A 27084-nucleotide genomic window follows, 5' to 3' on the forward strand; every position below is an offset into this window, starting at 1 on the left:
AAGAGATATATCAGAAAAAATATTACCAAGGGCAATGTCAGAGAGTTTACTGCCTATGTTTTCTTCTAGGAGTTTTATGGTTTTGAGTCTTACATTTAAGTCTTACAGTTTTCCCAACACTGTTTATTGAATAGACTGTCTTTGCTCTACTATATATTCTTACCTCCTTTGGCATAATTTACCATGTAGGCGTGGGTTTATTTCTAGGCTCTCTATTCTGTTCCATTAATCTATGTGTCTGTTTTTATGCCAGTACCATACTGTTTTGATTACTATAAACTTGTAGCAATGTTTGATATCAGGTAGCACGATACCCTCAACTTTGTTCTTTCTCCAGATTGTTATAGCTATTCAGGGTCTTTTGTGGTTCCACATAAATTTTAAGATTATTTGTTCTAGTTTTGTGAAAAAAAAGCCATTGGTATTTTGATGGGGTTGTATCGAATCTACAGATTGCTTTGGGTAGTATAGACATTTTAACAATGTTAATTCTTCATATTCATGAGCATGGTATATACTTCCATTTATCTGTACCTTCTTCAATCTCTTTCTTCAATGACATGATTTTAAGAACATAATTTCCTTCGTTAAATTTTTCCTAGGTATTTTATTTCTTGATGCATTTGTAAATGGGATTGTTTCCTTAATTATCTGATAGTTTATCAGTGTATAAAAACAAAACTGATTTCTGAATATTAATTTTGTACCCTGCTACTTTACTAAATTCACTTATCAGTTCTAACAGTTTTTTTTTTTTTGGTGAAATCTTTAGGTTTCTCTATATGTAACATAATGTCATCTGCAAATAATGACAGTTTTATGTCTTCCTTTCCAATGTGGATGCCTTTTATTACTTTTTCTTGTCTGACTGCTGTGGCTAGGACTTCCAGTACTATGCTGAATAAAAGTAATGAAAGTGGACAGCCTTGTCTTGTTGCTGACCATAAGAAAAATGCTTTTAGCTTTTCCTCATTGAGTATGATGTTCGCTGTGGGTTTGTCTCATACAGCCTTTATTATGTTGAGGTATGTTCCCTCTATTCCCATTTCGCCGAGTCTTTATCATAAATGGATGCTAGATTGTGTCAAACGCTTTTTCTGCATCTATTGGTATGATTATATGATTTTTATCCTTCATTTTGTTTATGTGGTGTATCATATTACTTGGTTTGCAGACAGTGAATCACCCTTGAATCCCAGGAATAAACTCCACTTGATCATGGTGTATGATCTTTTTAATGTAGTGCTGAATTCAGTTTGTCAATATTTTGTTGAGGATTTTTGCATTTATGTTCATCAGGGATATTGGCCTAAAATTTTCTTTTTTTCTTTTAAATGTCTTCAATTGGTTTTAGAATCAGTGTTAATGGTGGCCTTGTAAAATGAGCTTGGGAGCCTTCCCCTTTCTTGAATTTTTTGGAATAGTCTAAGAAGGATGGATGTTAATTCTTCTTCGAACGTTTGGTAAAATTCACCTGTGAAGCCATCGGTCCAGGACTTTTGTTTTTTGGGAGTTTTTTGGTTACAGATTCAATTTTGTTAGTAGTAACTGGTCCGATCAGATTTTGTTTCTTCTTGATTCAGTCTTGAAAGAGTATATGTTTGTAAGAATGTATCAATTTCTTTTAGATTATCCAATTTGTTGGTATACAATTCATGGCATTTTCTTATAATTCTTCGTATTTCTGTGGTGTCAGTTCATACTTTTCTTTCATTTCTGATTTTATTTATTTTGGTCCTATCTCTTTTTTTTCAAGAAGATTTCTTAGTTAAAAGTTTATCAGTTTTGTTTAGCTTTTTGAAAAATCAGTGCGTAGTTTCATTAATCTTTTGTATTTTTTTAAGGTCTATCTCATTAATTTCCATTCTGATCTTTATTTCCTTCTTCTACTCACTTTGGGCTTTGTTTGCTGTTCTTTTTCTAGTTCTTAGAGGTATGAGGTTATGCTGTTTATTTCAGAATTTTTTTTGTTTCTTGAGGTAGGCCTGTATTGCTTTGAATTTCCCTCTTAGAGTTGCTTTTGATATGTCCCATAGGTTTTTTTGGGGGCGGGGGGGGGTTGTTGTATTTTCATTTATCTCAAAATATCTATCTTCTTTGATCTCACTGTTAACTCATTCAATGTTTAGTAGTATGTTATTTAGCCTCTGTGTATTTGTGTATTTTTCAGTTATCTTGTAATTGATTTGTTTCATACCATTGTGGTCGAAGAAGATGCTTAATATGTTCAATGTTCTTAAATTTATTGAGACTTGTTTTGTTGCCTAACATGTTGTCTATCTTGGAAAATGTTTCATGTGCACTTGAAAAGAGTATATATTCTGCTGCTTCGGGGTGAAATGCACTAAAAATATCAATTAAGTCCATCTATCTAATATATCATTTAAGGCTGCTGTTTCTTTGTTGATTTTCTATCTGGAAGATCTATCCATTGATGTCAATGGGTGTTAAAGTCCCCTATCATGATTGAATTACTGTCAATCTCTCCCATTATATCTGATATTTGCTTTATGTATTTAGGTGCTCCTATGTTGGGTGCATTAATGTTTACAAGGGTTAGATCCTCTTCTTGGATTGCTCCCTTTATCATTATGAAATGTCCTTCTCTGTCTCTTTTTATGCCTTTGTTTTAAGTCTATTTTGTCTGATATAAGTACTGCTACTCCAACTTTTTTTTTTTCCATTTCCATTTGCATGAAATCTCTTTTTCTTTATTTTCAGTCTGTGTATGTCAATCTAACGTGGATCTCTTGTAGATGGTATATGTATGGACCTTGTTTTCTTATCCATTCAGCTATCCTGTGTCTTTTGATTGAAGCATTTAATCCATTTACATTTAAAGTAATTATTGGCAGGTATACAGGAATTGCCATTTTATTATCGATATTTATTATCTATATATCCCACTTTCTTCTTTTTCTTAAAGAAGTCCCTTTAACATATTTTTATAATTCTGATTTGGTGGTAATGAACTCCTTTAGCTTTTTCTTGTCTGGGAAGCTCTTTCTCCTTCAATTTTAAATGATAACATTGCTGGGTAGAGTAATCTTGGTTGTAGGTCCTGGCTCTTAATCACTTTGAATACTTCGTGCCAATCCCTCTGGCCTGTAAATTTTCTGTTGAGAAATCAGCTGACAGTCTTATGGGAGCTTCCTTGTAGGTAACTGCCTTTCTCTTGCTGTTTTTAAGATTCTCTCTTCGTATTCAACCTTTGGCATTTATTATGATGTGTATTGGTGTGGGCCTCTTTGGGTTCATCTTGTTTGGGATTCTCCTGGGATTGTATATCTATTTCCTTCACCAGGTTAGAAAAGCTGTCAATCATTATTTCTTTAAATAGGTTCTCCATCCCTTCCTCTCTTTCTTCTCCTTCCGGTCCCTATGATGGGAATGTTGTTACACTTGATGTTGTCCAGAGGTCCCTTAAACTACATTTTTTAAATTATGTTTTCTTTTTGCTGTTCTGACCAAGTGTTTTCTGCTACCTTTTCTTCCAAACCACTGATTTTGATCCTATGCTTCATCTAATCTGTTGATTCCTTCCAGTGTGTTCTTTATTTCAGTTACTATATTCTTCAATTCTAACTGGTTATTTTTTATGCTATGCCCTTTTTAATGCTTACTATCTCTTTGTTGAAATTCTAAGTTCATTGAGCATCCTTATAACCAGTGTTTTGAACTCTGCTGGTAGTTCTGTTTAGCGCTTTTTCTGGAGTTTTCTCCTGTTCTTTCATTAAGAACATGTTTGTCTCCTGATTTTGGCTGCCTCTCTGTATTTGTTTCTATGTACTCTGCAGAGCTGCTATGTCTGTCTCCCAGTCTTGACAGGATGGCCTTATGCAGTAGGTGTAGTGTGGGGCTTAGTGGCACATTCTCCCTGATCACCTGAGCTGGGTGCTCCAGGAGTGTCCCTTGTGTGGGTTGTGTGTGCCCTCCTATTGTAGTTGAGCCCTGATTGCTGTTGGCACGTCAGTGAGTGGAATTCACTCTCAGGCTGACTGGCTGTGAGGATTGGCCATGATCATAGAGCAGGAGCTGTGCGGGGGCTGACCGCACAAAGCAAGATTCGCCCCAGCAGGCTCTTGTGCCTGCCAAGACCACCCTTTGGGTGTGCTGCTTATGGGGCTAATCAGGTGGTGCTCTGTTGTGGTCTGAGGCTGGCTACTGGGTGTGTCGGTTCTAGGGCCTCTTGGGAGCGGCTCTGGTGCAGATCAAGGTCAACTGCTGCTCATAACCAGCCTGGGGCTACTTGGTAGGAGCAGCAAAGTGATTCGAGGTTGGCAGCTGCCTGTGGTGGACCTGGAGGTGTGTGGGAACAGCCATGCAGCGAACTGAAGCCGGCTGCCACCAGTACCAGGCGTGGGGAAGCTCAGCAAAAGGCACAGAGGGCCCCGAGGCCTGCCCTTGTCTGCCAGCTGCCTATAAGGCTCAGCCACTGAAAGAGCCTTGGGTGATACTCGAGTTGGGTGAGGTGGGGTCTCAGGGAGCCCCCAGGGTGGGGCAAGTGATGTTCATCAAGTCAATGCAGATTCAGATTTGGCACCAGTGGTGAGCCTGGGGCCACTCAACAAAAGGACACCGAGGCCAGTCGCCACCCACCCAGGGCCTACAGACTTTTGAGAGTTTTAAGAATGATGGCAGCGTGGGCAAAGGTAGACTGCCGGCCACCAAAGAGCCTCCTTCTATCCAAACCTCCTTTACGATTCCTTGGTGTGCAGTTCTGCTGATAGATAAATTCTGTCAACTTTTACTGGCCTAGAAATTTTGATTTCACTTTCATTTTTGAAAGATATTTTTGCTGGTTACAGAATTCTAAACTTACAGTTCCTTTAGGTTCTTTAAAAGCGTCACTCCGTTGTCTTCTGGCTGGCACACATTCTGACCAGAAGCTGGCTGTCATCTGTATCTTCGGTCCTCTGTAATGTGTCTTTTCTTCTTACTGCTTTAATTTTTTTTCCTATTTATTACTGCTTTTTCAGCAATTGGATTATGTGGTACCTTGAAATGGTTTTCTTTGATTACTCTTTTGAGCTTCGTGATTTAAATTTTCATCAAATTTAGACATTTTAGCCATTATCTCTTCAAATATTGTTTCCATTCCCTCCTCCTCTTCTGAAATTCCAGTTATACATATTTTAGAACAGTTGATTTTGACTCCAAAGTCACGAGTGCTATTATTTTGTTCCGTTTTCTATATTCTTTATGCTGTATTTTGGATAGTTTCTATCGCTATGTCTTAAAGTTCACTGATCTTCTGTGGCGCTGACTTGTTATTAATCTTTCTACTGCATTTTCCACTTCAGATATTACATTTTTTATATCTAGAAGTTCTATTTCAGTCTTTCTTGTTCAGCATGCTCACTTTTCTTCTACATTCCTGAATATGTGAAACTTATTCATAATAGTTATTTTAATGTCTTTGTAGCTAATTCCGTCATCTTTGTTATTTCTGGGTCTGTTTCTACCAATTTGTTTTCTTCTTGGTTAATATCATATTTTTCTCTCTTTTTTACATGTCTGGTAATTTTTATTAGATGCCAGGCACTGAAATATTTTTATATTGTTGAATGCTGAGTACTAGTGTATCCTTTTAAACACAGTTGGGGCTTTGTTCTGGGACTGCAGTTAAGTTACTTGGAGAGTTAGGGCAGGACCACAGCAGCATTTTAGTCTAAGGGCTAACTTAGCCCCATTACCTGAATCTATCCGATGCCCCAAACGAAAAAGTTGCTCTGAACCCACCTTAACAAAGATTAAAAAATAAGCCTTAAAAGGGTCTAACTCAGGGGTCCCCAAAACCTGGGCCGTGGACTGGTCCCAGTCAGTGGCCTGTTACGAACCAGGCCACACACAGCAGGAGATGAGCGGTGGGTGAGCGAGTGAAGCTTCATCTGTATCTGCAGCCGCTCCCCAGCGCCGGCATCACCGCCTCAGCTCCGCCTCAGGTCGTCAGGCATCAGACTCTCATAGGAGCACTGGTCCCCGACACCACAAAGATTGGGGACCGCTGGCTAAGTGACACCACCCTGGGTAGCGGGAACACAAACCAGCTCAGCCCGACATGAAGGCTACTCCTTTCTGGAGGCTCTTTTCCTGACTTTGAGGTGCTTCTTCTCAAAAGTACTCAGTCAAAGCCTTAAGGGGGTCCTTCTGCAGATCTCTGAGGTTCTCTAAGTAGCTCCCTCTTCTCCTATACTTTGCCCCTCATGTTCTAGCTGCCTTGTGCTCCCCAAACTCTGACCTCTGTTCTGTCGCTTCACTAAGGCCTATGGGCTCTGGATGCTCTCCTGCTGCCCTGTAATGTGGAAACTCTCTCTAGGCCACGACCAGCAAATGACGGTCTGAAGGCCAAATATAACCTGCTAACTGTTTTTATAAAGTTTTATTGCAACACATCTACACCCATTCTTTTAAATAGTATGAAAGCAGCCACAAACAAAGGCGGAGTTCAGTAGTTGTAATTGAGACCACTTGATCTGCAAAGCCTACTATCTGGCCCTTGACAGAATAAGTTTGCGGACCCCTGCTCTACAGAATAAGCTGGAACGATCATAGGGTTCATATCACTTGTGTTCTTTTATTTCAGGGAACACAGCACTAACCTTCCTGCTGACCAGGGTCTGAAAACGGTTGCTTCATATACTTCGCCTGGTTTGAGCTGTTTAAGATGGGAGTCAGGTTTGGGACTAGGGTGAGGTGAGTGAGGTATTTGCCTCAGATACAAATTTTAACGGAGTGCCAAAAAATTTGGTAATGAGATAAAATCACAATGCAAAAATCTATGAGAAAACAAAATATTAACATTTTCAGTAAAGACAGTATCAGTCGCAGTACCAGCTGAGCTGAGCCACAATAGAGCTAAAGCGAAAGGAAAAATCATTAATGCCGACCCTGTCTTTATTTTAAATGTTTTTTTTTCCATCATGGATTTTCTTTGCATCAAATTTGTTTTTTTAAGCATCGCAGTAAAATGTTATTAATCTCATTTACTGAGCTTTCTGGTGCTCCCTTAAAGTTTGCAAGTATCTGGGTCACCCCACCCTCGTCCCGGTGGAGCATAAACCCGGTCCCTGTTACTGCATGCTGGCAGAAGCGGAGGACTCCAGAACAACTTCCTTAGAAAGCAGAATCACACTGATACGTTTCAACTACCAGAGTTTACCAGAACTGGCACCCTAATGTTTTCTTTCTCAGAGATATCTTAGAAACAGAAAGGCTTCAAATGTGAAGCACGAGGCTCTAATTACTTCTAGTTGCAATGAACGGTCTTATATGTACATGTTCCCACTTTGTAGATAAGAAAGTACTAGAAGAATATAAAAAGTCTCATATGTAATTACTAATAAGTATATGCCACAAAAACACTGTGACTGTAAAACAACACTATACAACAGTTATGTATATTCAAGAGACATATTTATGTTATGAGGTATGCCAAAATAAGCCACGTAGCACTTGCTAGCGAGTCAATTTATTTATTGGTCAAAGTACGTGCCCAGTCTCCAAACATAAGAGTTCAATTAAAAGCAAACCAACCAAGCAACTTCCTTTCCCGATCCTGCAGGATTACCACCCTTCCAAAGTTAGCTGGCTCGTTCCCTAAGCATCCCCAACTCCCGCCCTCTCTAGTAAGAGTGGTACGAAAGCGCTGGGAAGCAGAAAGGGCCACCTCGTCCGTGTGGAATGCGAGCTTCTGCACCTGCGCCCGTTTCCACACATTTGCTACATCGGGCACTTCATTTTCTAAGGCACAGGTGCAGGAAAATGTTTTCAAATGGAATGACCAAAAGAAGGATTTTTCTTAATTAAAATTTGTATGGTATTAAGTTTGGTGGAAAAGTAAAGACTGTGAAATTGTTCTAATTTTTTGAAAAAATAGTCCAGAACTTGTGAAACTCAAATGAATTTAACGATTAGATACCAAAGTCACAAAGCACTCCCCACTTTCCTCCCCTGTCTGTTTATTCCCTGTTCCCTTAGGACTCATCTGACTCCAAGGGAGACAGTGAGATCTTGGCGAGGCCAAAATGGAATTTTCACATCACTTAGACGATAGTTTGCTTAGTTTCTAGCTACTTTAATATGAGAATTGACTAAAATTATTTAGCTTACTTTTGAAACGCATTATCCAAATGGATTTATCGGGAAGAAGGAAAAGAGCTGGTTGAGAGTGAAATGACTACCCCATGGCGCGGGGTGACAGTTTAAACTGTCCTTGGGTGAAGGAAACCATGTTTCGGAACTGTGACGCAAGGGTATGTTTAGTTTTGTTTCTGGCACTGGGGCGGGGTTCTGAAGTCTCACTCATCGGACATCACGAACGCACTTCCATTCCCATGGGACACTTACTTTCATCCTAAACTGTGAACTGTCGGACACTCTACCAATCGGTAGGGTCATCCTGAAAATTTAAACTACCCAGGGTAATAATGCTAGGCTCTCTCTGAATTTAATATTCTTCATGCTACGTAAGTGCCCTGGAGTAAATCTACCTCATCAAATGTGACCCCGTTGCTAACACCGCTCGACCGACCGGCACGAAGCTCCCTACACGGCGCCCTAGTGACCATGCTGTTCTAACTTACAGCTGCACAAAGCGTGAGATCTTTCCAGGTCACCCTGAAACGCACAGCTAATCAGCCTTCCACATGAACTCTATTCTGCAATGCTGGCTTTTGCTTAATACAGTTATGATTCACTGCAGTTTACTCGGTGAATTTAAAGAGATTTGTTATGCAACATCAAATCTCCTAGGTTTCCCCCAAAATTAATCAATATTTTGAACATAAAATGTTCTACTGTCAACACTTTTTACATGAATAAAGTGGCCACATTAATATAGTTTTCTACTGGAATAATATGAAAATAAATCCTATTTACGTGCTAGAGCAGTGCCAGTAATGACTCCAGGACAGACTCGGCAGCCGGGAGTGCCCAGAAGGGCCGGGCACGAGCACCATCCCCTACTGCGGCCCCCACTGCGCCTGGCGTCACACCCTGCACACAGCCCCTGGCTCAGTCCCAGAGGGTGCACAGCAGCTGGGACCAATCCTCGGCTTGTCTGACCCGAGGGCCCACCTCTGTCCACTCTCGCAGGTGCCTGATAAATGTTTTCGAGTGACAGAAGTCATCCCCCATGGTACCTGTCATGAGGAAAATGAAAGAGAATGTCCTATAAATCAAAACATCAACAGTCCCGGGGCAGGTTTTACTAGTTTCTCAAAATGACCTCATTGTCCTCAACAATCTCTATACTCAGAATTAGAAGGATCCGTTCAAATTTGCTAACCCTCGCTTCCTTGAGAAAGAACTTGAGGGAAGGGCAGAAGAGGAAGGACCCACTGAGGACACAAAAAGTCATCTTATCTCAGTCTTTTCCTACTCCTTGGAAGAGGGAGGAAACAGAAGTATTCAATAATATGAAAATAACAGTAAGTTAGTAACGGGAAGAAGATTTCTTGGTTGAATCAGAAAACACCTGAAAACAGCGACGGCTCTGTCAAGGCAGCGGTCGACGCGGCGCGTCCAGCGCCTCAGAGGGAGACCAGTGCCCACCGCGCGCCGATCCATTCTCCGTGCATTCGCGAGCCGAGGCGGGGGCAGGCGCTGTGCAAGGAGCGGGCAGGAGAGGCGCCCCGCCCGAGAGGTCTGACCGGCTACAGGGCAGGGGCCGCAGCACGAGCCACTGTGTGCGCGCGGGCACGTGGGTGCCGCGAAAGCTACCCCAGCGACGCCCGCGGTGAACCTGCCACTGACACCCACTGAAGCGGGTGCAGGGAAAGCCTCCCTGAGATGTTTAAGCCATAATCTGAAGAATTAGTAGAAATTAATTACTTCTGTAATTTTCGGATTTTAAAATTACAAACATAGGTAAATGCAGTAAGAAAAATCAAGAGTTTAAAAAGTGGCTCAGTAACGAACATCAGTATGATATCTCATTTCATAGGTTATATAGGGAAAAACAATCCCATTATAATCCTAGGGTACTGAACTTTCTGCTGTACTTCTGCTTGGTGTTAATTAGGATATACATATATACACACTAATATATATCAAGCGCAAGGATATAAGCATATATATTAACGTATGCATATGTAAAATAAATATGGTAAAGTATTATGTTGATAAATATTAACTGAATGGGTGGGTTGATGGCCAGAAGTTAGAAAACTATTTGTTAGAAAGAAACTTTCCTTCTCACGCTTTGCCACGTAAAAAACCAAACCTCTGCAGCTCACTTCCAGGTATAAATTACATTTTTCAAAAATATCTGTATTAAAGGTGATACAAGAGCTGTTTTCAACAACTCAGAATAGATGTCTTGCTCTAAATTAATACTATAATCAGAGTTTTCAGATGAGTAAATGGAACGTGGGAAACGCATTTTTTACAAGACTTGTAGTTGCAAGCTGCAGGAAAGCAGATGCCTCAAAATGGGTGGGGAAGCAGCCCAGCGCCATCAGACCTTTCCGCAGGCAGCACAGAGGGGAAGAACGCTCCAGGAGCTGGGGGTCCCAGTCAGGTCCCAGGCCAAGGCAGGCAGACTCCTGTGCTCTGGGCACCGAGGCCCAGGGAGGGCGGGGCAGGAGCCCATCGCCCTGGGCTCCCACCCTCTCCTCTATGCTCCAGGGCTGGGTTCCCGAGAAACGCAGGGCTGGGGCCAGGGACTGAACGGGGCCACTTCTCAAGGTTTTTAACATGTCACGATCTTCCCTCAATAGTCTAGAATATTAAAGAGGCAGTTCTGGTGTTGTGGAAAACTCACAACACCCTTTCTCTACAAAATGTTTCACCTCCATCAGCTGCACTGAGGGAGTTTCAATGGGCCAGTGGAATCACTCAGGAAACAGAAGTCACCTCGTTATATTGATGTCCGATGGCTGAGCACGAGTCGATAGGGAAGCTCGCAAAAGGGGAGTTTATTCCAATCCGAGAGTCTGAAGACCCTTGCATAATAGTCCTAACTAATGAATCTGCCTATGATTGTGCAACAGATGCAGGACTTACCTGTGTAAAAATGTATCACTTTTAATTGAATATCATCTTTGGACAAGTCAAGATACTGTCCTCCTTCAGTTAATTTTTATTCTTCTAAGTCAAAGAACAATTTTGATGAGATTATACTGCTGAATTTAGTTTTAGTTTATCACATGCTTCTAACACCTGTGCCGGATTCACTTACCGTAAACCAGTGAACACCCCCCCATCTGGACTTGAATGGTGTGAACAGTCGAGGAAAGCGCTGGTTTTCCCCTTTGGGGTTTCGTGTCACCCACACTACCCGGGGAACGCTGCGCCACGCTGTGTGCTAAGGCACTTTAGAGACCTGATTAAGGTGGACTCTCAGGGCTTCTAGGTCACATGATTCCTCCTATCAAGATTAGTCAGTGTCCTCAGTATCTAAAAGCAGAACTCTTTCTCCACCTAAAAGGTTACTTCTAAGATTCTTGATTGGCTCTCCCTTGAGAAAGGCAATGTCACCCACTCTCGCCTACATGTAACAGGCCAAAGGGACACTTCTACACTGTGTTCCTGTCTTGTTCTCGCTGGTCTGGGTTTTCCCACACTCTACCACCTGCCTATCGAGCAACGGGATCCGGGTGCTACCGGACAGCCTACTGCCCTATTCCCTCTGTGTCATCTCTGCCCACCATCCCCAAATCTACGGCAGCTCTCACTTTCAGAGCTCCAAAGTTATTCAGCCATTTACTGGGTTCCCGTTACTTCTGAGCTGAGATCCAACAATGAGAAATGTGCTTCTTGCTCTCAAAGAGCCTTCGGAATGGGGGGCTGCTTGGGCTAAGTGCTGTGAGAATGGCCATTTAACTGCCCAGTATCCTGAACAGGAAACAGGCAGGACCAAAGACCCGCAGGTGGCACAGATGTCACTCAGGCCAGGAGAAGGCCAACCACAGCCCACTGTTCTGTAACCAGTTACACTGGGACACAGCCGCACTCAGTGGTTACGTACCTTCTGCCATAGCGGAGATGCAGGACGGGCCCACAAAGCCCAAAGCACTTACTATCTGGCCCTTTATAGAAAAAGTGTGCTGACCCCTGGTCCAGGCTGTCAGCAACCCATTCCTCTTTGGGCCATGTTGCTTCTGCCCACGATGTGAACTTCTGTGCATGCGTGCGTGTGTGGCAAGGGAATGCACACACCGTGGGGGTGCACACAGGAGCACGAGCACATGGACGTACGGTGGAGAACGCATAAGCACGTCATGCACTTGAATTTGCCTGCTGCCCTCTTGTGACAGGGAGACCTTCCTGTTTACAGCACGGTCTCTGTCCCTCAGCCCCCTCCACGAAAACACAGTCTAAAGCTCCCCTCTCATCGAAGACCCAACAAGAACTCCCATGCACGTGACAGGACTCCTCGAACCCAACTTTACCTGTCAGGTTATCACCTTCGCTCTTCAATTTGAATTCACGCACTCAACAAACATGGCCCGAGTGCCCACTACGTCCAAGACTCATGGCACCACGTTTAACACAATGTACAGTAACTGTGCTCTTTCATTTTTATTTGTCTGTTGGGTAAATTAGGTTAAGATCTGACGACTATTGAGGGTGATGAATGTTCCGGATGCACAACTGGAACATGCTAAAAACCACCGAACTGTACACTGTAGCAGGGTGGAGTTTATGACACGCAAATTCTCTTTTAGAAACTGTTAAAAATTCTTAAGGTTGATTATCCAAAAAGCCACTAATTTCTTACGCTTTTCGTTCATCTCTACATCTAATAAAACAACACACCTACTATTGGTGAATGAAAATGCTAAGGATTCCAGTGACTAGGCTTCACGACAGATTGGCCCTAAATGCAGTGGCGTGAATCGCCACTGGTCACATTCACGGCTTCTGCGGGTTGGGACCTGGACAGAAGACAGTGCCTTCAGCACATCGCTGCTCCATGGTGTCTGGGGGCTCAGCCAGAACCTGAGGCAAGCGGAAAGCCAGGGTCACCCGACAGGCCACTCGCTCACATGCCAGGCGGCTGCTGACTGGGCTGCTCGAGGGCCTCGCCCTGTCTCTTCCCGCAGGAGCTGGCTGGCTCTCTTCACAGCACAGCGGCTTGTTTTCCCCAGAGCAAGGACCCTAAAAAAGAAGCCAGGCGAAAACTGGACCCTTACCAAGCCCTAGCTTAGAAGTCATTTGTAGCATCACTTGTGCCGTACAATGGGGTGAGGCGGGTCACAAACCTGACCCAGGTTCACAGGGAAGGGACAGAGATCCCTGGCTCCTGCTCAAAGTGCCACTGTGAGAATTCACAGGATGGGAGATCTCACTGAGGCCACTTAGGAAAACGCAACGTCACCCTAAGTAAGTTCTACGATAAAACCTCCAAATTCCAGGTTCAATGGCATCTGGCTAAAAATCAGTTTGTCTTCTGAGTCCTGTGAGCTGAATCTCTTATTATCTGTAATAAGCTGTAACTTGGAAGCTGCACCTAATAATAGTACTACGTTGTTTTGCCTTAGAAGATACAGCATCGGGCCCTTATCTGACAGGTGACACAGGTTCACACCCCCACGCCTCCCGCCAGGGCAAGGCAGCCCTCGGCTTCCGTGGAAACACCGCAGACGGGCAGACGGCCTGGATGCTCTGGCGGCGGCTCTGTGTGCAGGGCACGGCTCTCTCATCGCCACTCCAGAGGGGCCGAGGGCGCGCTCTTCCCCGCCCTGGAAGCCTCCAGCACGCTGAGAACAAGTTCAATAAATGACAGAAGAAGGAAGGAAGGGAAGACAGGAATTTCCTAAATTACCAATGGGAGAGCTGTATTCCTGTTATTACAACAGGCGGCTTTGTGGTAACAGGAAAGCAAAAACGATCAAGGAACACGACCCCTAGAAGACTCTAGACGTGGCCCTGACCTGCTCTGGGACCCTCACCCAGCGGCACAAGTTCTTTGGGCCTCAGTGTCCTCATCTGTAAAGGGACTGAATTAGATAAAGATTCTTGACTGAGGCCTGTAGGTGAGCCACAGAATATGCCCACTGGTGTGAGCCTGAGAGAACTCTGCCTTCGAGTTAAAGTTCAAACTGTATGCTCTGAATGTTTACTAACAAAGACACTGGACTCTGCACAAGCGGGAAATGTTCTCCAAACCTGGCTGGGCCCTTTCTTAGGACCTACTGCCTTAGTAGCCACCACCATCCCCAGGGCTGCCTCAGATCTCGGTCCCCAAGGCAGTCGGACTGTCTAGAGGCCTTCGACAAAATATTAACAGATATTTCAGTCCCCTGCAGTTAAGATATCGCTATAGTTTAAGTGCACAAGGGGAGCTGGTTTGCAAAGAAACCATGCCACACACATTTCTAGCAAATAGTGCAATCCTTTGATAATGGAGACATAGGCCTTCGTTTGTTATTCTCACAAGCTGGCACTTGAACGTGGGTCTTTCTGACTTGGGCCTCCCCCTCTCAAACCACCCACCGTTATACCGGGAGCAGACAACAGGGCTGCTTCCCTGGGGTCCTTACAGCCCCGGGGTGTGCTCCTGGCAAAGGGCCCTTCGCGAGGACAGGAAGCTCTGCCAGAACCACATGGCGCACGGCTGCCACGGTGCCCTGGCGATGTCGAGGACTGACTGCTGGCCCATCGTACCCCGCCCACAGACTGAGGCATTGGGTTCTTGTACACACAGGCTAGTTCCCCAACCGGAAGTGGAAACCACCTCTCGACCACAGTTTGTTGCCAGGAACCAAGAGACTAAGGCAGATCCTGTCACCAGAGAAAGAATGGTGCTGCGTGGACAAGTCTGGTAACCGAGGGGACAGGACGTGCCGCGCACGGGAAGCTGCATTTGCTCACACTAGTTGTGAATAGCGCTCTTGGCTGGAACACCTCACTTAACATGCCAGGAGGGTCAGAGCCATTCATAAGCTTTTCTCAATTCATGCAGTTACCATGGCAACCCTGGCATTATGTTTCCCAGCATTGGACATATATAAATTACCACCCCTAATTCATTTAATACAGTGTGGGGCCACCACTTACAGCAAAACGAATCTGAACTCTGACTCTCAGCCTCCCTCTGAGACAAACACAGAGGAGCAGCTGGAGGCAGGAGCCACTCACCTCAGACAGCGGCGCTGCACACACCCGAAAACACGTATCTGAAGGCAAATAAGAACTAAGGAAATCAGACTTCATCATCCACGGCCCCACGGTGGAGATTTTGTGAAACAAAACGTTCCATGCCAGACTAATGAAACTGTCATTGCCTAAGGTAAAGAAATAAACATTGACACGCAAATCTCCATCTCTGGAACTCGACCATGGTTAGTAAGTCAAAGAAAAGGCAGATCTCTTTACAGAACATCTTCAATAATTTATTTAGAAGGCATGTGTCAACACTAAATAAAATAACTGTTTAAATGTCCAAACCATCCTTAATAAGAAACCAAAGTTTTATTTTCTAGGCTCTGAAGAGGCCTGCTCCATCCTAATTCCTCACCTTTACTCGGGTTATTCACAAACATCTAAAACGCGTACTGTGCGTGCTTTTCTCCAGCCCCTCGCCTGCTCACACCCCACCATGTGAACACAGAGAACAGCCCGGAATTCCCGTGCACGGGCTGCGAAGGCGCCCGCGGGCCGCACTCCCGGGGAGCCCGCCGCATCCGCTGCTTAACAGAGCCGCTGCAGGCCGCGCTGCGCACCGCGGTCCTCCGAACACGCTCCGTCCTTACCGCGCGCGGCGAAGTCCCGGGGAGTGCTGCCTTCATCGCCGCCTCCGTCAGACTGCAGGCTGTGAAGGGGCGCCAAAGACCTCGGCGCCGGCCGTTTGCATATTAACAGGGACTGTGGCAACCCCTGCATTGCAGTCTTTCCGAAAGCTCCCAGTCTCAGAAGCCAGAGCGCAGGAGAGAGACTCCTTGGCACAGGAAGCGAGCTGCCTTCTGAATCACAAAGATTCTGTAAGGCCCTTTAAATAAATGTTGCCAACGCCTGCGGGGGGAGCATTTCTAGATTTCCAACCTGCTCCCTAAAGGCTGACTGGTTTGTGGTTTTCACTGGAGGATGGCCTTGACGAAGCATCGTGCTGGGTGAGAACGCTGAACTGAATGAAACATGCACGATGACACACACGGCTTCAGTGCTCAGGGCTCCCTGTGACAATCCTCAGCCAGCCGCAGGAATGCCAGCGCCGTAAGCACCGCCAGCGCCTCTGTGGGCAGCGATCACCTTGACACCCAGCTACCTTCACGGCGTCGTAAAAACCATGATGTGGTCAGAGCTCTTGAAACAGTAAACCACTGACCAATTCAGAAAAAAAAGAGAAACCAAAGTCAGAAAAAGGGACCTAACAGAGCAGCATGCTCACTAAGTGACCTGTGGTTGTCGTCCGTTCCTCCAACCCACTGGGTGTGCAGGAACCGCACGCTGTGTGAAAGGTCCCCGGGGTTACGGGGCCTCCGGTGGGGAAGACAAACGGGGGTACGTGGCTCCCAGCACGAGGAGGGCCAGCATACTGACGGAGGCAGAACCGGAGCTGCTGGAGACCCAGGGGAGCTTCTGTGCAGAAGGGACATTTAACAGGAGCCAGGGGATGAGCACTCAGCGGAGTGAAGGGAGAGAAGAGGGGAGGACAGCCCCGCAACGGTGTGCCCGCTCCTCGCCATGCACCGGGGAGTCCCCAGCAAGACTGCGCGGCTCTGATCTGAAGCCTGAGCGGGCACTGCCGTCACCGCAGCTAACAGACACCCGAGCACCGGGTACCTGAGGCACACACTCGCTCATGGCACACGCTGACCAAGCGGAGGTGGCAGACTCCGGACCTAGCAGGGCGGCTCTGTGGCATGCAACACCACTGCACTGCCCCTCCATAAGTAAGGGCTGTCTTCCGATGGTGGTGACCACCTCCCGGCGGGGACCGTAGTCTAAGTGGCCCCTGTTCAGACCTGTGTGTACGACCCCATATTCAGCACCCAGTCTGTCATCGGGCAGGTGCTCAGCAGAGCAGCGGGCAAATGAGCAACTGAGTTCAGGAGGGCACTGGTGGCTCCCTTGGCCTGCTGGCACGAAGCCGCCGCTGGCTCTGAGAACCCTTGGCTTTGCCGCCCCTCCATCTACCTTGCCCCTCCCCAGCGCAGGCTCCGGACCCTCTCCTCGTCCCGTCTTCACCCCGGTCTTCACCGACGCCCTTCCCACCCCAGCAGCAAGGCCCCTCCTCCGGGCTCGTCATCCCTGGCAGTTACCACGCTCCTGGAAGGGACACCCTTGCGTCTGAGCCCACCAAGGCCCGCGTGGCTGGCACGTTTGTATCTGCAGTGCCTAAAGCAGCGCTGTTGGAGCTCGTGGGCGGCTCCCCGAAGGTCAGCCATCACTGCTCCCACACACAATCGCCTGTCACTCTGTGAGGGGTCTGACAGCCGAGGAGACTAAGGCCCAGAGAAAGCCAGTTACAGTCCAGGTGAGAGAGCCGGGACTCAAACCCAGGCCCAGGCTGCGCAGGCCACACCCTACTCACCCACCAAAGGTCACTGACGCCAGCCCAAAGGAAGATGCTCCCCTGGGGGCTTCACTCGTGGGAACAGGCGGATCAGACTTATGGAAATACGGCTGCTTTCCAACCCTGGTCTCCCCAAAAGTGAGATGTGACTAAATGAACATTTTAGACCAAACCAGCCGCACCTCGTGTAAATTCCTGACTGACTAGATAATCTCGCAGCACGAGGCGGACGATCAGAGCAGAAGGCAGAGAGAGGCAGCGTGAGATTTCTTTTCGCCGTCACTGCTTCACAGACTCGCCGGAGTGGCTGCGCCGACTCGGAGGGACTCTATCAAACGCCTGGGGCACATAAAGGCCGGTGCACCTCCACACGCTGCCTTTCAAGTGGGGGATCAAGGCCGGTTCTCTGAGGCAGTCTCACCCCCCACCAGGCCCAGGCAGCTGCAGCGTGGTAACTCGACTGTCTCCTATGACCTGTCAGAGGCCCTGGGCCTGGCCCGGGAGCCAGCATCCTGTGCTTGGCCTGTGGGCCTTCCCAAGAGGGTCTGGGGGAGCCGGCAGGGGTCTTGCATCAGGACTCTCATGCCTTCCAGCAGAGACACCACCGGGAGGGGTGGGGCCCACAGCTGGCCAGGGGCTGAGACGACCCTGGGGGCGTGGGGGAGTCCACGGGGCTCTAGGGCCAGTAGCGGAAGGTCGGAGGAGGGGGCGATGAGAAGGGGCCCGCTACAGGACCACTCAAACCACCTTCCGGGTCGGCCTTCTGAAAACCAAGGGCAGCGAGCATGTTCAGTGCCCTGGAGCCAGGTCCCCACGCGCCTGTGGGGTGGCTTCCTATCGTCTCCACGATACAGACTAGGAAGCAGTGAGGCTCCAACAGGAGAAATAACTTTCTGAGCGCACGTGCTGCGTGGCTGTCAGCTGTCTGGTGCTGTGGGCTTGGCACCACCTGGCGAGGGCAGGGCCTGGTCTGCCCACATCCTGCCGCCTCTCGGCCCAGGGTGCAGGGCGGAGCGGAGGGGGCGCTCTGCCTCCTCTGACACCGACTTCCACCACCCACCGCTCGCCCTTCCGGAATCTGGGATTTCTTGTCTATAGGAAAGGCCTATCCTAGAAACCTCACTTTTTTAACTGATATGATGCAGGTGAAAGGTTCCCAAAAGTATACACTTCTCGAAATGTAAGGCACAACGGTTACAAAATACAGCCTGCATCCACAAAGCACTCAATAACTTTCCAAGCTCGACTCAGTTGAAACACATGACGAGAGACCTGAAGGACTCTCACCATTAACTGGAATGACCATGGCAGGATCTGCTCCTTAATTAAACAGCAGTAATAAAATTCCTAATCTAACTCAGGCAATTAGCTAAGAGTGTTAATGCACATTTACATGAATTTGATACAAATTATGGAAACATCCCTGTAGGTCTCATTTGCACACTTAACAAAATGCTCAAGAGTATCACTACTCTCTTAAAGTGTTTATTACTTCAAAAATAAGCAACCCAGTTACCAAAATTACCATAAAAAAAAGCCAGAGGCGTGGTATACTGCCTGAAGGGAATGTATAGACAACTCATTCAGAGTCACTACCGCCTGCTTCTGAGGCCAAAGAACAAAGGGTATCACCAAGAAGAGAGAAGAAAGTAAGAAAAATATAAAATACAGACAGGATTTAGTTGGCTTAGATACAGAACAGAATTATCTGCCAAAAACCTAACAGAGTACTTACTTGACAAGAGCCTGTTATGACCATCAGATGTGATCCGGTCTCAGGAAAGAAGGGTATTATAACTGGCTCCTTCTCCAGGCATCAGGGGGTCCAGGGGCTTCAAGCATGAAACAGGAGTCACCGGGTCACAAACAAAGGTCACAGAAGCCCAGTCACATGTAGCAGAGCCTCTTTACAAACACAAATTGGAATCTCAACAGTAGGCCAAAGGAGCACCAAAAGCTGATGGGAACCCCGAGGTACACGCCCAAGAGAAATGAAAACACATGTGCACACGAACACTTGTACATGGCTGTTCCTAGCAGTACTACTCATAACAGCCAAGAGGGCTAACAACCCCAAGTCTATCAATGGACTAACGAACACATAAAGTAGTACATCCGCACGATGAAATATCACGTGGCAACAGAAAGGAACAACCTTTGACATAGCCTATGACATGGATGAATCTTGAAAACATATGCCAAAAAAACAAAGCCACACACAAAAGGTCTCGTATTATATGATTCTGCTTATATGAAGTGTCCGAGACAGGCAATGGTTGCACAACTGTGAATATACTAAAAACCACTGACTTGGACGCATAAAATAGGTGAGTTGTGTGGTGTATGACTATCTCGATAGTTATGTTTTTTAAGGCTGACACAATCAAGCCAAAGGCCAAACATCTGATAATCAACGTCGCTTCATGAGATGTAGCTCGCCATCTCAAAGAAACAAACAAAAAAGGAAAATTATGCCCCCAAACATGCATTATTTTGAGGGTACACTTTCCAAATAATTTTAAATAAGCTACTCACTATTCAAAATAACTTATAACTGTTTGGGGTAACTTTTTCCCCCCCAAATCTCCGAGATCAACAATTTTTCAAGAAATAAGCTGATTTTAACTTTATCATAAAATATAAATTACATACATACACAGATGTAGCATTTTAAACATGCGAGGCAGTATCACTAGAGAAACTATTAACCCCATCACCACCAAAAAGTGCTCGTTTACATGGTTCTTACTATGAAATAAGAACGCTGAGGTTTCTAAGACCCAGAAATATTTACAAGACTTGAAGTCAATACAGTCTAAGAAAACACATTCATTAACTGAACATAAAACTCATAAAAAACAAAAATAAGCCTATGTATAAAACTCACTGATTTCTAGAAAGACTACACCCTCTAACTCTAAAAAAAGAGCTCCGAGCTCCTTCCTACTGCCGTCTGCCCATCTCAAGGTTTTCAACAATTCAGCTGACAGAAAGCAAGGTGGTAACCTAAGCACAATTCTGTAATTGGCTGAAACCGTCATTACAATGTGTTTCTATTTTCCGCAGGAAGAGAATCATGTCTACTCACAATTCACAATGAGTCAACCAGTGTGTAAAATATTTTACATAATGGGAAAATTTATTGTGACCCAAAAGTTCAGTGTGTTCTCATTAAGTTACCAGAAATTACAGATGTGAAGATACTTCTGTTAACTTAACCAAAATCAAGAAAAGAAACCACTTTAGATATGCACACATTTTCAGTCTGGTAGGTCTGATTGGTTTTATGCTACTGTATTACAAATTACTCAGATTGGTAAATTCATAGTGTAAATACTGAATAAAGAAAATCTGCATATTGACAACACAGGTAATTTTAAATTGGTTTTGACACTGCCGTCACTCACTACCTATGCACAGCTAAGCAACGTCAGTGCAGAGAGGACTTCAGTTTTTGTAAACACTGTCCCTGCGGTGAAGTGGTTTTTCCAAAATGATGATACCATCTAAAGCGTTAAGTTAATGGAGCCTTCCCAGTATGCCTCATTGTGAATTAAAACTTCTGTGGAAAATCTTATAGTGTTGTATCCATTTAACATTTTCTCATGTTACATTCAGTGTTTTGAAAAAAATAATCTCAGTGAAAGAAAATGTTTAAGCAATTAAACACATAAAACGTTTCTACTATGACCTTTTAAAAAAGCCTTCTATACTATACTGTAATACTCTATAATACTCTAAAGGCCGCACTTGGAAACTGACATGTTTTTATATGCAATACAGATGCAAACATTTAAACTACGGAATCAATCTAATCTATCGATACACACACACACACACACACATACTTAAGAAATCAAACATTTCCAATAACATAAACATAGTACATCTGTAGCAAAGATAACACCGCCAGATATGCTTTACATTACAGGCTGGTCCCCAAAGAAGGGTAATTATAAAACACAAGGAGTCTCTTTTAAACCCTGTTAAATAAACTATTTGCAAATAAAACTCTAGGTGATGCCACCTTGTCCTGCCACCATCACTCACTCATAAAACCCCAGAATGTGTCTTGAAGGAAGTCTTTACAACACAAACTCCAGTCTTATTTTAGAATACATTGCCAAAGACCGTTCTCATGTCTTTATGAAAACTGTAATATCTCTTACAAAATCTAAAAGACTAAAAGCGTGCTTCTCCTACACTGTCATGGCTCATTCAATCTTAAGTACGTTGGACAAAAATAACTCTAAATTGAAAGAATAATCTTTAATATACATGTTCAATGAGAGTTAATACATTCTATATAATTTATAAAAGATCACAGAAAAACTTTAGAAATAATGCAGATTGCCATCTGCTTCAGGAACAAGCTATTTTGCCTTATATCATCTTTAATGATTTGAAATATGCATATTTAGACATGTTTGGCTTTTCATTTTCTAATAAAAAAGGGCAAGTTTTCTTGCAGCCTGGCAATTAAACTTTTTTTCAAAATGCAAGCACCGTTTCAGAAAGCACATAAATTTTTTAAAGATTTCTATCTAATCAAAAATACATCTTAAAAACATTAAAATTAAAGCATATTCATGTTTTAAAAGTCGAGAAATGTATGTTAAAACAGCCTCGGCCCAGCCAGCAGCCAGTGTGCAACCACGCGGGCAGGTCAGGCAGGTCGTTCCAGCACAGAAGATCAAAGGTGGTCTTCGGACAGCCACCCGGGCCCCCCTCCCACCAGCGGGGGAGGGGGGCACAGGGGAATAGAACATCATGAGTCGGGGCGCCCTGTCTTGAGCTTTGCTCTCTGCTCCTTGAACCCCCACAGCCAGACCCTAGGGAAGGAGATCCAGGACGGCCCGGCAACCACTGCCCACACTCCCTGCGTCACAGGCAGTGCCCCGTGCCAGGGCTGTGGGCACACCCCAAACGGCCAGCAGCAGCCCCCACGGTACCGCCTTCCCGGCGGCTGTACCACCGCGCCCCGTGCCCCTGCCCCACGTGGGAGGGCAGGCGCGACGCACCCGTCCTCTGCCTTTCCAGCACGCGGCGCGAGGCCTGACGCGCATTCACCAAAACAGGTCCGCGGCCCCTCACCCCAAAGCTCTGAAAACACGTCTGTAACGCATCGGGTGGCCAGTCACGACACAATGTGCAGCTAATCGCCTGGTGTCAACAGCCATGCACGTTGCTGCAAAAATCCCATTACGAGGTGATGCCTGGGGATGTTCCGCAATATATGGTGTACTCCCTAATTCTATTCTCAAATCTCAAAAATGCCAAACTCCAAAACACTTCTGGTCGTGAGAGCAGCAAAGGGCTGTGAGATGACAGCAGGACAAGCCCTGGCCGGCAATGAGAAAAGAGCCCCTTTAATGGCAGGAGACAAGAGCAATCTGACTTAAGTCTAGATTTACACATCCGTTTGTGTGCAAACTTTTTGAGCACGCGTGTGCCATACTCCTCACTAGATGCCGGATGTCCTAGGCTCAAACCAAGATGGCGGTCCCTGCCTCCACGGGACTCTCTGAGGGGAAGACAAGAAGTAGTAAGTGAGCACCCGGTCACACTCGGCACACACAAGCTGTGGACGGGGCATGAAGGTGAAGGTGACCCTGCAGACAGACACTCAAAGAGGGGGTCAGGGGAGGCCTCTCTGCCTGGACGAGGAAGCGCCCGGGAATGGAGGGTGCTGGGGCCCGGCAGGTAGGGCGCTGCCCTCGGAGCTCGAGATGGGCGAGGGAGGGGCAGGGCCCCCCGGGCTGGGAGGACTGGGAAGCAAGGGGCTGTGACTTGGTCATCGACGCTCCAGTTGCGAACCGAGCTCCCCCCAGGCCTCGGCCTCTTCGTCTGTCAACAGGAAGAGGGACGTGACCTCGGATGTCTCACATGCTCCGCCCTATGAAGTCACTTTGTGGGGTGACCAAGCTGTCCACAGGGTTGTCTACTAAGAAGGTCGAAGAACCTAAAGGGGGTGGTTAACCATACTAAAACCATATGGAAAGAAAAGCCAGCAGGCCACGCGATAAATAGGAAGGAAGCCGAACAGCTGACTCCCCACTGAGAGTCAAGTACAGCGAGAGGCTGGCGGACAGCTCTCCACGCGGCGCCTCGCCAGGGGGAACAGAGCAGCAGCGGGTTTGTTAAGGATTTTGAGGAAACAAGAAAAAGGTTCTCTGAAATGTCCTCCGAGGGTGCTGCGCTTCGGGGACCCTGCCTTCCTCCGCATCCTCCCCTCAGAAAGGGGTGGGAAAGGCAGGCACCGAGGGCACCGCCGTCCGGCCCCGGGCCCCGCGACCGCCAGCGCGGCCTCCCGGAGCAGAGTGCAGCCGCTTGCCAAGTGACTATTAAGACGTACAAATGGAGGGCTGTTTGGAGCAGCTGCAAAAGCTCTAATAAGGATAACAAAATGGGTAAGTGAATCTCAAACTCTTTAAGGTTAAATACTCACTTGGGTGAGATTTAACATCATAGCAACAGAATGCAGTAATACACTGGCTTCTCAAACTTTCCACCAGAACACCCCCAGCGGCACAGGACAGAGAATCCCAAGGGTAAGCACTTTAAAGTAACTCAATTTGTGTGAAGTCTTATGTTTCCTAGTAAAAATTCATGCGAATTTTGCACTGAGCTCCCCAACAAAGCCTACAACACCCCTTCCCTGTCACTCTTCGCTTCTGGAAACTGAGGCAATGTGACGCTTTTCTCCTCCTCGTACTGCTGAGTGGAAGCCTGCCAGCCCCCTCTGCCTGCTCTTCCCGTCCCACGGGCCAGCTCACCCTCACCGTGGCACTGAATCCTGCCCGCCCCGTGGGTCTCACTCCCCCCCATGCGCGGGGAAGCGGCTGCCTGGCCGCAGCTCCCCCTCTGCCATCATTCTGTCCACTTGGGCGCAAATGCTTTCAAGGGTTTGTCAACACACATGTCCCGTTCTCCCCTGGACACTCTCACCCGCCACCCACCACAGCCCACCAACACCATCTTCACCCAAGTCCCCGAGACCTCCATGTCTCCAAATTTAACGGGCAATTATCAACCTGCTTGATGTCCCAATGGCTTTTCCTAACTCCAAATATGTACCCCCCGCCCCGCCTCCCCGTGATTTCCACCGGTGCATCTACTTAGCACCTCAACAGAACTCCAGGTGTCCCCCACCTCTAGTGACCGAGGCTCAGCAAATGGCACCATAACACCGTTTAGGTCACATACCCCACACCCGATCCATCAGCAAAGACTGTCTGCTCCATCTTCAAAAAATACCCCAAGCCCCGGCCACACTGGCCTCCTGGGGGCTCTGAACACACGTCGAGCACATCCCCGCCTCGAGGTCTCCGTCATTCCTGACCCACCTGCCGCCACCGCTGCTCTCGCGGGTCTTCACGTGCTCCCTTCCCCGCTTCCCTCAGTCCCGACGCGAACGCTGCCTGCCCTGACGGCCGTGAGGATCGTGCCCCCACCACGTGCCAGCACGAGCCGGTCTCCCCGTCCTTCTCGGCACTGCTCTCCAGCACCATCTGCATGGTTACCCCTCTCCCCCATCAGAACGTGAAGGTCAAGAGGGCTAAATCTGGACTCACTCACTGCTCTGTTCCCAACTCTCCGAACAAAACCCGACTTGTCGGGGGGCTGGACCAATATTTGTTTAATCTGTTTACGGCCTTGTCTTGAAACATCATTTTTTGTTAATGTGAAAACAATAATTCACTTACTCAACACTCTAAGAGTTTAGAAACACAGCACAAATACTTCCCAAGTCCTGCTATGTCCTGGCAGCATCAAAGGAGTGAGTGCACGAAGACCTGGCTACAAGGTCACAACGCTGTAGAACAGAGCAAACCGGAAACGACCAGTGTCCAACAATAGAGAACTGAATCAAGAAACTCTGACAAATATTATTCAGCCATAAAAAAAATGAAATCTTGCCATTTGCAACAACATGGATGGACCTTGAGGGCATTACACTAAGTGAAATAAATCAGACAAAGAAAGACAAATACCATATGATCTCACTTATAAGTGGAATCTGAAAAACAAAAAGCTCATAGACACAGAGAATACACTAGTGGTTGCCAGAGGCAGGGAGAAGGGGACACGAAATGGGTGAAGGGAATTGAAACATAAACTTCCAGTTATAAAATACATAAGTCCTGGGGACGATGTCATGTACGGCACGACAACTATGGTTAATTACACCGTATTGTATACTTGAAAGTTCTAAAAGAGTGAATCTTAAAAGTTCTCATCACAAGGAAAAAATTCTATAACTATGTATGGTTTTAGATGTTAACTAAACTTATATGGTGACCATTTCACAATATTTACAAATATCGAATCATTATGTTATACACCTGAAACTAATATAATGTATGTCAGGTATTACCTCAGTAAATAAAAAGAAACTCTAACATAATCACATGATCATTACAACACAATCAACCAAACAACAGAATGCCAGGTTATTAAAAAATACTTGAGTCCAACATAAATGAGATTCATATAATTTTAAATCTTCTAGTAGCCACATTAAAAAGGTAAAAAGAAATAAGTAAACTTATGTAATGTATATTATTTAACCCAATATAAAATTTCAATGTGTAATTAATATAAAAAATTACTAATGAGATACTCTGTGTTCTTTTTCCCACACTAACTCTTCGAAATCTGCTGTAAGCTCACACTTGCAGCGCATCTCTTTCTGGACCGGCCACATTTCACATGTTCCTAGCCGCATGGCTACTATACTGGACAGTACAGTATTATTATATCATGAAAGAGACAAAGTTACATTTTGCAGAAATTAACAAATTGATCCTAAATGAACCAGGGAATGCAAGGAATCCAGAAGAGAAAAAACAATCTTGAAAAAGAACCCAGTGTGAATGATTCCCAAGTCAAAACTTACTAAAAGCTAAGTAATCAAGACAACATAGACATAAGGATAGACATATAATCCTATAACAGAATAAAAGAAAAACCAAAGAAAAAACAGATAAACTAGATTTCATCAAAGTAAAAAACTTTTGTGCATCAAAGGACACCATCAGGAAAGTGAAAAGACACCCCATAGAATGGGTGGAAATATTTACAAATTATATATCCGATACGGGAATTGTATCTAAAATATGTAAAGAACTCTTATAACTCAGTAACAAGCCAAATAACCCAACTTTAAAAACAGACAAAAGATAGGAAAAGACATTTTTTCCAAAGAAGATAAATAAACGGTCAATAAATAAGCATGTGAAATGATGCTTAACATAGTCACTAGGAAAATGCAAATCAAAACAACAATGACACCACTTCACACCCGCCAGGACATCTAAAATAAAAAAGACAAATAACAAGTGTTGGTGAAGATGTAGAGAAATCTGAAATCTCTTACACTGCCGATAGGAATGTAAATGTCCCAGCTGCTCTGAAAAACAGCCTGGCAGGTCCTTAAAATGTTAAACATAGAGTTACCAATGATCCAGCTGTATATACAACTGATATAAAAACAGGTTTTCACAAAAACTTCTACAGGAGTGTTCACAGCAGCATTATTCATAATATCCCGAAAGAAGAAACAACCCAAGGTCCATCGACTGATAAGCACAGAAACAAAATGTGGTCTCCCCACACAC

The 27084-nt window shown here is 45.7% G+C and overlaps 1 protein-coding gene across 4 annotated transcripts in view; it reads right to left on the minus strand.

Annotated features, from left to right (window-relative positions):
• The window catches only part of TRAF3 (TNF receptor associated factor 3), a 67861-nt gene extending 48551 nt beyond the window's left edge, over positions 1–19310 (minus strand). For 2 of the 4 annotated variants that reach the window (XM_023537101.1, XM_011370935.2), the window contains exon 1: positions 15672–15683. The gene's annotated coding sequence lies outside the window, so the exon portion shown is untranslated. Of the gene's footprint in view, positions 1–12762; positions 12898–15671; positions 15684–19199 lie in introns of those variants that run through there. The other 2 variants (XM_023537099.1, XM_023537100.1) reach the window with 2 other exon arrangements.
• Between the last annotated feature and the right edge of the window lie 7774 nt (positions 19311–27084).

This window comes from Pteropus vampyrus, unplaced genomic scaffold, assembly GCF_000151845.1.
Source record: "Pteropus vampyrus isolate Shadow unplaced genomic scaffold, Pvam_2.0 Scaffold178, whole genome shotgun sequence".
NCBI lineage: Eukaryota > Metazoa > Chordata > Mammalia > Chiroptera > Pteropodidae > Pteropus > Pteropus vampyrus.